The following is a 13,474-nucleotide window of genomic DNA, read 5'->3' on the forward strand; positions in this document are numbered from 1 at the left end:
ACGAAGAATTAAATATAGCTAAATTTTAGAGGAACTCGAATTACGAGAAACGAGTATGAATTTCGAATCAAACGATTAACATCTAATTCAGGAAAACTATCGAGTTTAAACTTATTTTTCATGCTAGAATATTAAACGACTTTGATAAATCCTTTTCTCTGAATTGAAATTCCCCAAGAAAAAGATCGAATCTCGATCGAATGAAAGCTTCGGGGAAAAATATCATACACGAAGCAATCTTACAGCCAAGATCCACTCTACTCTTGTCGTCAAAGAAAATATTTAATCGTCAATTTACGAAAATATCGATCTCTCGACAGATCGGAAAACAAGGAATCCTGCGAACGAATCGGAAATTCGAAACCCGGGCAAAACTTCTGCGCAAAAATTGTTGTTTGTTTTCCCTCGTGTGAAAGGATTTCTGACCGACTGGATTCTGCATCGACTGTTTGAATGGTCGATTGATAACCGATATATCGGCCAATGGGTGGCGTCCATTCGGCCACTGTTAACGTTACAATGTCCACAATTTGGCGTGGAACAACGATGCGAAAACATCGGGACAATTCTCGTTTTTCCGGATTCTTTTTTTTTTTTTTTTTTTTTATAGCAATTAAAGCGATAATTATTCGCGATTCTGGATCGCGTTTTCCCTCGTTCGAATTCAGGAACGGTCGGTTTTTACAGAAGCCACGTGCAGCACGACCGCGATATTATTTATCAGTTGCTAATTTTCACTCTGGTTTCATCGCGGATATATATAATAATTTTTTCGACATTAACGTTCGATACTTTTGGTTTTGCAACAGTGCGTACAATGAGAATCAAAAATGTATCTTTTGCAAAAATAATAACATTTATTGAACGAATGAATCATCGACTCGTGTGAATTTTCGGTGTGAAATCGGAGAAAGATATCGTTTATAATGTCGAGAGCTGTTCCAATTTTCTTTGCAATTTCATTTTCCAACGACTGGTATCGAAATTAAACAATATTTTTCTGATCCATCGCCTCTCGTTTAATTTGCAAAACAGGAGAGATTGATATTGACACGCGTCATAATAGATGCATAAATTTTTCTTCTATTTAATTCGGTGCAATTTACACATCCGATCATTATACATTCACTGTATATGCGTCATTAAAATCATCTCCCTCCCCCGTGTTATTTTTATTCGTTTAAAAGATAAAATTAAAGGAACATTAAGAGCGTCGTTATAATTGCAAATTGCGCGCTCGTGCGCCATTTTGCCGTGAAATGAAAATTGCGCCGATTTGTCCCGTGTTCGATATTCGAATGACTCCCGCTAATTGCGTGTTTTTCTCTTTTTTTTTTTTCCTTCTTCTTCCATGTAAAAATGAGAAAAAGAAAAGTCGAAAACTCGGTTTCCTTCTCAATCGCCGAGGGTCCGCTTGTACGGATCGATCGTGTTTGAAGAACTAGGTGGAAGAATGGTAGTATGTTTTAAAATAAAATTCGTTTCTTTCATTGTCTGGTTACTGCTCGTTAAAATGTTCAGGTCACGTAACAGGGTTTGTTTTAATTAACCGTTCGATGCGGAATATTGTTAAGCTACGAGATAAGATTCTCGTCGACGCGTTTTTCAACGTCAACCCTTTCATATTCCAACCACTGTTTTGTTTGTTATTATCACGTTTTAATACCCATGCTCTTTTCTTTCACTTATCTTCGGTTAATGATATACCTTTCGAGGTTAATTTCGTTAAAAAAAGGATTCGCTTGACAGAATGATGGAAGTTGCATACAGGTGTTTATTACGGATATAATAATCACGTCTATCCTTGTTCGCGCAACGTATTCTTTATTTCGATTTTATTTAATTATTAATTTCATTTGTCAGGGAAGAAATATTGTGAAATATTCGCCGAGTATAAATTTCCCTTCTTTTTTCTTTTTCCTATTCGAACGAATCAATGATCGATCAAGATTCAGTCGACACATTAGAATGATATTTTGATTAAATTTTCACATTTTAAATCTCTATCATATCTAAGAATAAAAAGAAGAATATGCTATAAAGATGCTTTAAATTCATGTGTTAATTACTGTTTCAAATATATTAAAAATTTCTTATCTAACAGGAGCAAAAAAATGAACAATTGAGCAAGGAAAATCGTGAAACACATTTGAATAGTATAATCCACGGTTGATAAGATTGATCGTCCAACCGAATGAATCATTTAACCTTATTTTGAAGAGAAAGGTTGGAAAGATTAATCGAAACGCGAGTTTTAAGACAGATTTCTGTCTGCACGCGATCCATCTAAATTGGAAAAGTTTTCACTTTTATTGTTCGGCGTTTCCTTAACATTCCACCTCATCTACACGACTTTCATCGCGCATTCTTTCGCGCGAAACGGGGCAGGTAACAGGTTCCATTGTGCAAATCACGGAGAAAAATATAAGGAAGGGGATTACCGCTGTTAGAAATTCGAGATGTGATCGATGCTATTCACTTCCTATTGTGTCAAAAGAGTTCATTGTGCTCTGACCTCTTTCACGAATCTTCTCTTTTTAATCTTTTTTAAAAGTGTATCATTCGAGATGCTCAAATTCTGCAAGGAACGGATGACTTTATTTCGAATCCTTTGATTGTTCTTTTTAATTTAAAATTTTCGTAATGAAAATTCTAAGAGAAATACGTACATTTTATTGTATTGTAAGTATATTTTTAATATGATGAAAAGTACCAATTTAATATCTAAAACTAGTATTTATAAAATTTTTGTTTCGAATTTATTTCATGTGATTTTAAATCATGTACAAATTTATATTTATACAGAGAAAGTAATTAATTATGGAAAAACTTATTTCTTATCGTCAAATTCTTATCTCGTAGGATTAAAAAATTTGATATTCACAGACATACTTCACGGACATCCCCTTCCTTTCTATTTCACAATTGCACGTGTCAAAACCAGGAATTCTTATATTAAAAATTTTGATGGACGTTCCTTTCAGTAGCCAGAAAGGCACTTAATTACTTCATCAATGTTAACTAAAAGGAAGTAAGATCACGGATAAAAAGGAACGCAAAGTCTTTATAAAATACCGCGTAAAAGTGTGTTCAAACTTGAAAATAGAAGAGAATGATTATTGCTTTTATTTTAGCTAAAAAAAAAAAAAAAAAAAAAAAAAGAAAAGAACAAAGGCCTTTCCATGCGATGAATGCCTGTTCGAAAAGGATTAGTCGACTAACTCGATTCGAGTAATACGTAAATAAGAAACCTTTCGAAACACGTTTGTTCCCGGATAAAAAAATACAATGCATTGGAAACGATACAAAACATCAAGATATTGAAAGAGACGATTCACAACCGCGTGCAATTCGTTTCAACGTATAAATAAAACAGGATGAAGTGAATCGACACCGTGTCTCTCTCTCTCTCTATCTCTTATGGTGATGAAAGCCTCGAAAGCTGGCATTCTCTTCTGTTTCCAAAATTAACGAGAAAGTATGAAAAGAATCGGTTTAAGCACGGTTCTGAATTGATTTTGGCCGGGACCAAAACTCACAAAACATTGTTTACCGTGATGACGCGACGAAGAAAAAGAGAAGCCGATACCCTTTTTTCCCTTTCTTTTTTTCTTTTTTTTTTTTTTTTTGACGAGAATGCCCGGAACGTTTTTCACCAAACGGGCAGATTGCCATTTCGCTCCATTTCCCTAGCTTTGCACAGAGAATGATCCGCGTGTTCCAAACGCTTTTCGAAGGGATAAAAGGAGGGACTTGCGAATAGCGAATGAGAGATTAGATCGATCGCGAGTCGAATCTCGATCTATATAAATGAAAAATTGTTTCCTTTTATTATTATTTTCCACGGGAAACAAGCGCGTTTCGGCTCGAGATTATATCGAGTTGGACGAGCTTTGCCGGGATTAATTAAAAATGCCCGCCTGTTGTTCAATATTCCGATCCCGAGTTCATAACACGGTTGAAATTATATAACGCGATTTACGGAAGATACGCGAATCACAGGGAAGTGAAATGGCACGGATCTTCCTTCGGATTGGATTCCCGTTCTCGATCGTTTTCGACGAATTTTGGATAGGTTCGTTCTGTCGTGTCGCAAGTCGTGGAAAAATTATTTTTGCCGGGTATTTTAAAAAAAATTTTCGATTCGAATATTGGAATGTCGATGATGTTTGGAGAAAAAGGATTAAAAAGGATTATTAATACGCTAAGAATTCACGGAGGTGTAAGAGAATTCTAAATAAAAAGACTATTATGACTTTATTTATTGGATAAAAGTATGATTCTAAAATATGTGAAAAATTATCACATAATATTCAAAGAATAAGGCTTGATGATGAGGTTTTTCGTTTGTACAATATATTCGTATTCAATATATTACTTTACGAGACGTTAATTGGATTATAATTAAATGTTGGGTTATAATTCTATTTCTGGCTGACTGAATTCTGCTTGAGAGATAACTTCCTTTCAATGAATTCTATATGCTATTGTTCTAACTGATTATAACTTTTACTACTGTTAATTTGTTTCTATTAATTAATCCCTATTGTTATTTAGAATTACATTTATAATTGTTATTATTTTGATGTTTCGATAAAAGTAGAAAAAGTTTTTATTCTTTTCTCTATCATTGTATCTGGGTTTTAAAAAATATTTTATATTCTAACCACCACACGTGCATGTCAGTTATCTCAAGGCACGACTATCCATATTTATTGTGGATATTTTCTACATCAACGATTTTTGATACCAAAACTATTTTTCTTTAAAGCTCGTAACACTATTCTATTTTCTGAACTATAAATTTATCGTTCAAAAGAACAATATTGAAAAATTTCTAAAAAAAAAAAGATGAGAAAATTCCTATTAATAATTGAGAATATCTATTAAACCCAAATTACAATAATTTTATCAAAACATGTCGTCATCTTTAAGCTGCGATTATATGCAATGTCAATTTTTATTGCATTTCCTTCGAATATCGTATTATATATAATCTTAACAATCCACCAATTCTTTGCGAAATTGTACGACTCGTACGAATTATATTGTTATCGACTTAAAAACAATTTTCTCGCGATCCTCAAAATTTATTATCTGCGCCAGTGGCCTGTATGCGAGTTTGAACGATGTTCTACTTAACATGTAGCATCCTGCGCGATAGAAAAATTATTGTCCATCGTAGGACATACATCGAGCCGCGAATTTGGTCTATATTTAATCGATATCCTGAAACCGGAAAACTTGGTGCCAGTGCGTCTGTGTCATTGGCCGCTGGATACTAGAAAATTATACGCTGCGTCCAATGCACACACGTTCCCTTGTCCACTGTCATTTTCCTGGGTGTGGAAAATGTATTTGTGAGAGATCTATCCGCGAAAAAAACAGTGGATTCTAGATATTCCCTCTTTTGTCTCGTTCCTGACCCCCCACACCTGAACCTTTGGCTTTCGGAATTGTTTTTATGAAATGGAAGAAATATCGTGACACGAGAAAAATACGTTTTAAGGGGTCTATCGATCGTAGAGGCGAAAGAACAAAGATTCCTAGCCGAGATTCTGGCTTTTTGCTTTCGCGGAATTGGTGAAATATCGCATTACTGGGGATAAAACATTCGGTCCATGGGTAAAATTCAAAGGGATTCTCGTGTCTCTTAAGCATGGGATAAACCAAGTATACGAAAAATAGGAAGTAAGTTGAAAAAAAAAGAAAAGAAAGTCTTCGATTGATCAAAATTTAACGTAAAAAATGTTAATATGAAGATTATCCATTTGAATAAATGTTCTCTCTATGTTAATTAATACGATTTATTTTGTTATTTACTAATAATAAATTGTATATTGAATTAAAATTTGTTGAAATACAATGAGCATAAAAAATATAAGTATAAAAATTACATAAATATATAAATTAATTAGAATTATTATAAATTTGTTAATTTAAATTAATGGTATTACACTTTTGAAATTTCAAAAGATATATTTTTGAGAACAAATATTATTCAATGCTTTAATTATAATTATTATACGAATATTTTTTATACTCATACTTACAGTATCCTGAAATATTAAAAATAAGATTCAAAGTTTTCGAATTGGCCGCCATCTTATTTTACATATATTAATACAAGCAAAGAAATCAATTATATAAGCTCTATAGAATATATATATATATATATATATACTTACATGCCTATATTTATATAACTACATAATAAAATATGTAATATTATAATAATTCTCTTATTAGTCATTTATTTGTACGTATAATCTAAATACGAAATAAAGCTTGAGGCGTTAAAAATAAAATTCAATGTATGATTCGAATTGGCCGCCATCTTATTTTACATACAAGCACAGGAATCAATTACTTAAACTCTAATGAAGAATGTATGTATTTATGTGCCTATATTTATATAACTATATAATAAAACATATAATATTACAATAATTCTCTTCATTCATTCGTATATGTAATCTAAATATGAGATAAAGCTTTTTTTTATTGTGATTTTAGCAATTGTCCTGGCTTCTACGTCTTTCCGTATTGTCGTATAAAGCATGCTACGTATTTAACAGATTTAAAGATTATTATTGTACTTACCACTTCTGCGAATAAATATAGACGATCCTTGTACTTAGATGCAACTCCTTATAGCTTTCTTGATGCAACAATACACTATTTACACAATAAAACTACAAAACTTTCCAAATTTACACTACTGTAACTGCGCACTTCGCTTGACGACACTAGAATGCCAAATGAATAAATGTCGCGCTACGCATGCGTCAAGAGCAAGTACGCCAAAGAAAAGCCCGCCAAATGAATGTCTATTTTCTTAATTTATTAAAAATTAGGAGAAAATTATATGAATATTTGAAAATACAGAAAATTTCAGCATTTTTTTTTCAATTATTTTTATATATAATTTTTGCATTTTAAATTTCTTATGAAAAATAATTTTTATAGCAGAATATCGGGAAAGAATGTATCAAATATTCGTTTAATTTTTATTAATTATGTATAATATAAATGTTGTTTGAATTTTATTATTAATGATCGTCTGAATTTATTTTATTAATATAAATTAAACAACTTTAATTAAATAAATGCTATTAAGCTGAAAATACTAATTCTGTAATAAATATTAATAAAAATTTTTTAATTTACATATATTTTCATATTTTGATTATTAATTAAGTATAATCCATATTCTGAAATTAATTTTACATAAAATATTTCAACAAAAATAATTTTACATATTTTTCTTGCATGTCATTGGTTAATTAATAATTGCAAATTGTACTTGATTTGACTAATGACGTGAAGTTCGCCATTAAAGGAAGTGATCGTGCTGTGGAATCATAAGTGGGCATTTATCGTTGAAAAAATAATTAAAAATTTCGTTAAAATAGTTAAAATAGTTAAAAATTTCGAATAAAGTTAATATAACTTATTAAAGTGCTTGAATAATATTTATTTGTAGCTATTATAGTTGATCTATTTTTCATATAACTTTGGTTTTTTGGCTCTTCAGTTATTTGCAGTTATTTAATATTTTAAACAATAAATTATTAAAATAACTTATTGAAATAACTTTATTCTTAATTTTAACTATTAAATTTTGCCCATCTATGTTTAAAACGTGTATTTTAGTCTAATTTCATGTTAAGTGCATGCATTGAAGCTAAAAGTGATAAAAAATATACCGAAGTGAAAAAACAAGATAGATTTATGTGTTATTCGTTTTGAGCAACCATATTTTACTACTATTTCAGCCATTTCTATGTAAGTAACATCCTGTTGTGAAACCTTTGAAAGTAAATGTCATTGTTCGAAATTTTTGACCTGAAATTTCTTTTTATATAGTGGTATGACGTAGTACATTGTGCGATTGACAGACTATATTTCTGTGCGTGACAAGAATACTTCTGTATTACAGGTATATATTACACATTTTTTTTATAATTTATGCTTTAATTTATATTATTTGAATAATATTTTTCAAATTAAAATATATTAGAAATGGGAAAATACAAATGAATATATTTTATTCATAAATTTGATTTTAACCTCAATTATCTTTAATCTACTTTTTCTTGTGTAGCTTTATATTTTGATAATTACAATTAAAGGGATTATTTATTTTATAAATTTATCAAATATTATTCAAATATTATTTAATGTAAATTTAATATTTTGAAAGTATTAACTTAAAATAACCTAAAATAATCTAATAGTAAAATATACTATCAATATATTAGAACGTATTGCAATTCAACAATGAAATATATTATCAATAGATTATCAATAGATTAGAATATATGTAGTTCAACAATATAATATATTATATATACTTTTATCATTAAGATATATAGAATATTTTTTGTTTCTTTTTTATACAAAAAGAACAGTTTTTTTTTTAAATATTTCAAAATAGATCTTAAAATAATATTCGAATCAAACTTAGATCATGTAAATATATTTAATACTTTTGAATATTTAAGATATTTATTAAAAAATTAATTAAATAATGATTAAAAATAAAAATACTTTTAGAATAGATTTTCAATATGAAAATAGAAAACATTTTTATTTAACAATGATCTTAAAATAAACAAATATTTAAAATTATATTAATTTCACAATTTTATATGTTTCTTATATGTTTTATTGATTCCATTATATAATATTTTAGAAATTTACATAATTTAAACATTTAATTTTCACTAATGTATATTTTTAGAAATTTATATACATAAATAATTATATAATTATATACATAAATAACAAATTTAAGATTATATTAATTTCACAATTTTATATGTTTTTTATGTGTTTTATTAATTCCATTATATAGTATTTTAGAAATTTATACAATCCAAACATTTAATTTTCACTAATATATATTTTTAGAAATTTATATACATAAATAATTATATAATTATATACATAAATAAACAAATATTTAAGATTATATTAATTTCACAATTTTATATGTTTTTTATGTGTTTTATTAATTCCATTATATAATATTTTAGAAATTTATATAATCCAAACATTTAATTTTCACTAATATATATTTTTAGAAATTTATATACATAAATAATTATATAATTATATACATAAATAAACAAATATTTAAGATTATATTAATTTCACAATTTTATATGTTTTTTATGTGTTTTATTGATTCCATTATATAGTATTTTAGAAATTTATATAATCCAAACATTTAATTTTCACTAATATATATTTTTAGAAATTTATATACATAAATAATTATATAATTATATACATAAATAAACAAATATTTAAGATTATATTAATTTCACAATTTTATATGATTTTTATGTGTTTTATTGATTCTATTATATACTATTTTAGAAATTTATATAATTTAAACATTTAATTTTCACTAATGTATATTTTTAGAAATTTATATACATAAATAATTATATAATTATATACATAAATAAACAAATATTTAAGATTATATTAATTTCACAATTTTATATGATTTTTATGTGTTTTATTGATTCTATTATATACTATTTTAGAAATTTACATAATTTGAACATTTAATTTTCACTAATGTATATTTTTAGAAATTTATATACATAAATAATTATATAATTATATACATAAATAGACAAATATTTAAGATTATATTAATTTCACAATTTTATATGTTTTTTATGTATTTTATTGATTCCATTATATAGTATTTTAGAAATTTATATAATTCAAACATTTAATTTTCACTAATGTTATAATTTTTAATGTTTTATATTCTATCTATACAAAATTTAGCATAGTAATTAAAACAATATTTCAAAATCACTTCAAAATTTTTAATTTTTTTTAGTTGATACTTAAATTTAATCATATATGACTTTCTCTTTATATTCTTTTACTTGATTTACACAATACAAGTTATGTTCTTTTCACATTTATCTCTATCACTATCAAATTCTAAAATAAAGATTGGTTTTCTTTGTTAATTTGTATCTGTAAATACTTTTATCAACTTAAAACTTTTTTATCAACAAAGATTGAACAAAGTAATAGAAAAAAGTAAAAAATAAAATCTCTCTCTTTGAAATAGGAAGAATTTGGATTAGGTTAGACTAGTTTCTCTTAGAAAAAAAAATGTTTTTTTCTGTCGTTTTCTTTGAAATTTCTTCTGAGAATTTAAACAATTGTATGTGTGACATGACTACGTTGTTTCAAAATCCCATTTACCTTGTGTTAAATGTTTCAATTTCGAATGTGTTAAAAGATAAAAAAGAAAAAGAGAGAAACACGAGCGACAGGTGATCGTGATTGTATTTTATCCACGATCAGAGATTCCTTTGCAGTCGAACAGAGATGAATTGACTTCGTTTTATCTTTTCATTCTGGCTTTCATTTCATTCATTTGATAATAATCTAGTGATCAATTTTTGAAGATACAGATCTGTTTGATGCATCGAATCGTTTCAAATAGAATTTTCTTTTTGTAAACGATATTGCTTGGCTTATACACTTTTGAACACTCGTAAAATGTTGCTCTAAAATTTCATGTGAAAGCCATACAATATGAAGTATCACGATGAATACATTCATACAATGCTTTTCTTCTCGATCGTGATTCTCTAGATCAAATACAAGGAGAAACGCTTGACTAGTTCTTCTTGAATAGTGATGTAGAAACCACGGAAGTTTAGAAGCATTCTAAACTTGGCGATAACTATCCGTAGTGCGGTTCACGAAGATCTCCAAGATTAGCAACTCGTCTTCAATAAGTGACCTCTTGTAATATATCAGAGAACCAAGATTTACCGAACTTGCATAGCATGCATCTTATAGTCATATTAATTGATCGATAGGAACTTTGTATCGAATAGTTTCGAGTAAAATAGAGTTAATTATTCGTTCTGAAACGCACATCTAAAATCTTAGGATTAGGATCGTTACTAATATCTCGAATTCACACGTTTGGAACGAGATGCAGAAACTTTTATTCTCATTTATGATTATTTATCACGCGATAGATCGCATTCAAAGATAATACAATACAATCCCGAAATATATTTTAATTCTTTACGAAAAGTTGAACTAGCATCTATTTAAAATATCATCCTATTAAATAACAAATACAATCAGAATCGACAATAATTCAACACCCAGTGACGAAATTTCGAAACAATCCGAACTTCATTAACGCGACTCTCCCTCGTCAGATTTACGAATAACTAATTTAACCCACACGATTCAAAGCTTCGAACTTCTAGCTCGAATTGTGAACACTTGCATGAAACAGTTCAGGTTAACTGGATATAGAATTTAACGCGATAGAAGCGCGGGATACGTGGAAACAAATGAGTCGCGGAATGGCGATTACTGTTCGACAGTAACCGTCGAATTCTGCAAATGCAAAGTGTCATCGCGTATGCAAGAATTTCCATTGGTTTCACTTGCAACGTGTTGTCGCGCGCGAGAGGGTGGATCTAAGAAAGTCACTCGACGAGCGATTGATGGAACGTTGAATCGTTAAATTCGGAGAGCGGGGTCGAATATAGTTTCGTACTTTGGCGAACAGATAATTAGCGGAATGGAAGGAATTGATAGATGGTTAAATGGCAAGACATCGAACGAGACCAATGGCTTATAGTTGGATCTGTGTATGGATGAAAGCGCAGACGGAGTTCACGTGGAAATAGCTGATTCCAATTTAGCAGTTTCTCGAGTAGGGATTATTTGAACTCAAACCAATTAACTGAGCTTAGGTACGTACGGTGATACAGAGTATCTTGTGTATAATTATTTACCATTGAAATTAGGCAAATCATCCTTTTTTACGTATATATGGAGTGAAATTTTTGAGATTGTAAATTTTAGGAAAAGAATTTTTTTTGAAAGTTTTTTAACGAGTTAAAATTATTCATTCTCTGTTATAAAAGGAAACTTTTTCTCATTTTTTTAATCGGATACAGATTTTTCTATGCTTACTTATATAATTCACAGTGCATCCAATGTGCCTTGTATTTCACGAACTTTTCCTTTACGTAACGTTGAAACTTGTACTATTTTCTCGGTACTAAGTTTCCTTTGCTCTAAAGACGAAGTTAATTACCCTCGACGCCATTGCCCTCGCAATTCGGCCAAGCAAGGGCTGTTTATCTTATCTTTTCGCAACTTTTTCCTTTTTTTTTCTATTCGAAAGCAAAGACTTCTCCAGAAAGATTTTTCTTTCTTATCTTTCCTTCACGAGGAATTATCGAACGACAGATTAGCATAATATACGATATCGGCCATTGTTTGTCTCTCGAAGAGGCTGATAAAATATTTGACGAAAAACGATCAAATCTTGGATGTAATTTTTGAATATAAAAAGAGATAGGAATCGATGATAGTCCGGAAAAGTTTAATCCTTGTTAAAGAATCTTTCTCTCGTCCCTGAAATAAAACTCTCTTTTAAACAAGAGACCATTTCTGCTTCTTCTTTTTTCAATTTTTAATCTTCTAACAGATGGACGAGATTGCTAGAGAAAGGTAAAATTTAATTTCACTTTCTGCACAATTTTCAACGTTCCAATATTTATTAGAACATTTTTTCTCTCTCGTCCCAGGAACAAAATTTTAAATAAAAAAATGCTCGTATCGTTTTTATTCGTCCCCTCGATTTTCCTCCTTCCTCGAAAAGAAGTTTGAAATGAGAAAAAAATGACAAGTATCGTTCGATAGTCGTCTGAAGATGCTTCCAGCTAAGCTCACCGAGCTTCCTCAAGAATGCTTGGCGAATGGCCAAAAAACATGACATTACGATTGTCACGTTTTTCTCTCGAGACGTCTCAGTTGAGATTTCCGGGCTGGAACATCCGGGATCTCGGGTTGGGTCGGTCAGCTTTATCCACGGGTAAATCATCGGTCGTCTTGCAACCGATCTCGGCCATTTCGACGATCGATCGAATCACGGGGGGATTGTTTTTCCTCGTGTCTCTGACCCCGATGTATCGGCCTATAAATGTATAACTCGCACGATCCTCCTCCCTCTTTCGATCCGCTCGTTTCGCGCGAACTACTTTTTATCTCTCTCTTTTGTGGACGCAACGGGATATTTTATTCCATTGTTGTCCATTGTTTTCGCGACAATAGGGATGAAAACTCGGGGACAATTCGGAAGAAATAAGGAGGATTTGCTACGTTCGGTGATTTTCCGAGTGGAAAATTACTACTCGAGTGATCAGAATATAAAGGAAATCATAGAGTTGGGATATTTCTTTGTGTATCGGTTATTCTGATTTATTTGATTTGATAAAAGAAAAGGAAAAAGTATTTTTTTAATTCTTAATACCGCGTTGGAAATATCCTAATCATTCTCAAGTAGGGGATCTTAAATGATTTAGAATTTATAGTCTTAAAAATTGTTCGGACTAACGCAGTAAATGTTCTGTGGAATAATTTCGAATGATCTGGCTTCTTTGACTTA

At 29.5% G+C, this 13,474-nt stretch overlaps 1 protein-coding gene and 1 long non-coding RNA gene across 3 annotated transcripts in view; one reads left to right on the top strand and one right to left on the bottom strand.

Moving 5' to 3' along the window:
* The window catches only part of dpr1 (defective proboscis extension response 1), a 226,592-nt gene extending 219,850 nt beyond the window's left edge, over positions 1–6,742 (bottom strand). The window contains exon 1 of one of the 2 annotated variants that reach the window (XM_086914594.1): positions 6,604–6,742. The gene's annotated coding sequence lies outside the window, so the exon portion shown is untranslated. The remainder of the gene's footprint in view (positions 1–6,603) is intronic. The other variant, XM_086914593.1, reaches the window with a different exon arrangement.
* Positions 6,743–7,332: 590 nt separating this feature from the next.
* The window catches only part of LOC105736593 (uncharacterized), a 62,104-nt gene continuing 55,962 nt past the window's right edge, over positions 7,333–13,474 (top strand). Inside the window, exons 1-2 of the long non-coding RNA XR_015294253.1 lie at positions 7,333–7,788; positions 7,870–7,942. This is a non-coding gene — a long non-coding RNA (uncharacterized LOC105736593). The remainder of the gene's footprint in view (positions 7,789–7,869; positions 7,943–13,474) is intronic.

The sequence above is a fragment of the Apis florea genome, unplaced genomic scaffold (genome assembly GCF_048593485.1).
Source record: "Apis florea isolate Af1SG1 unplaced genomic scaffold, ASM4859348v1 contig_3696_pilon, whole genome shotgun sequence".
Classification (NCBI taxonomy): Eukaryota; Metazoa; Arthropoda; class Insecta; order Hymenoptera; family Apidae; genus Apis; species Apis florea.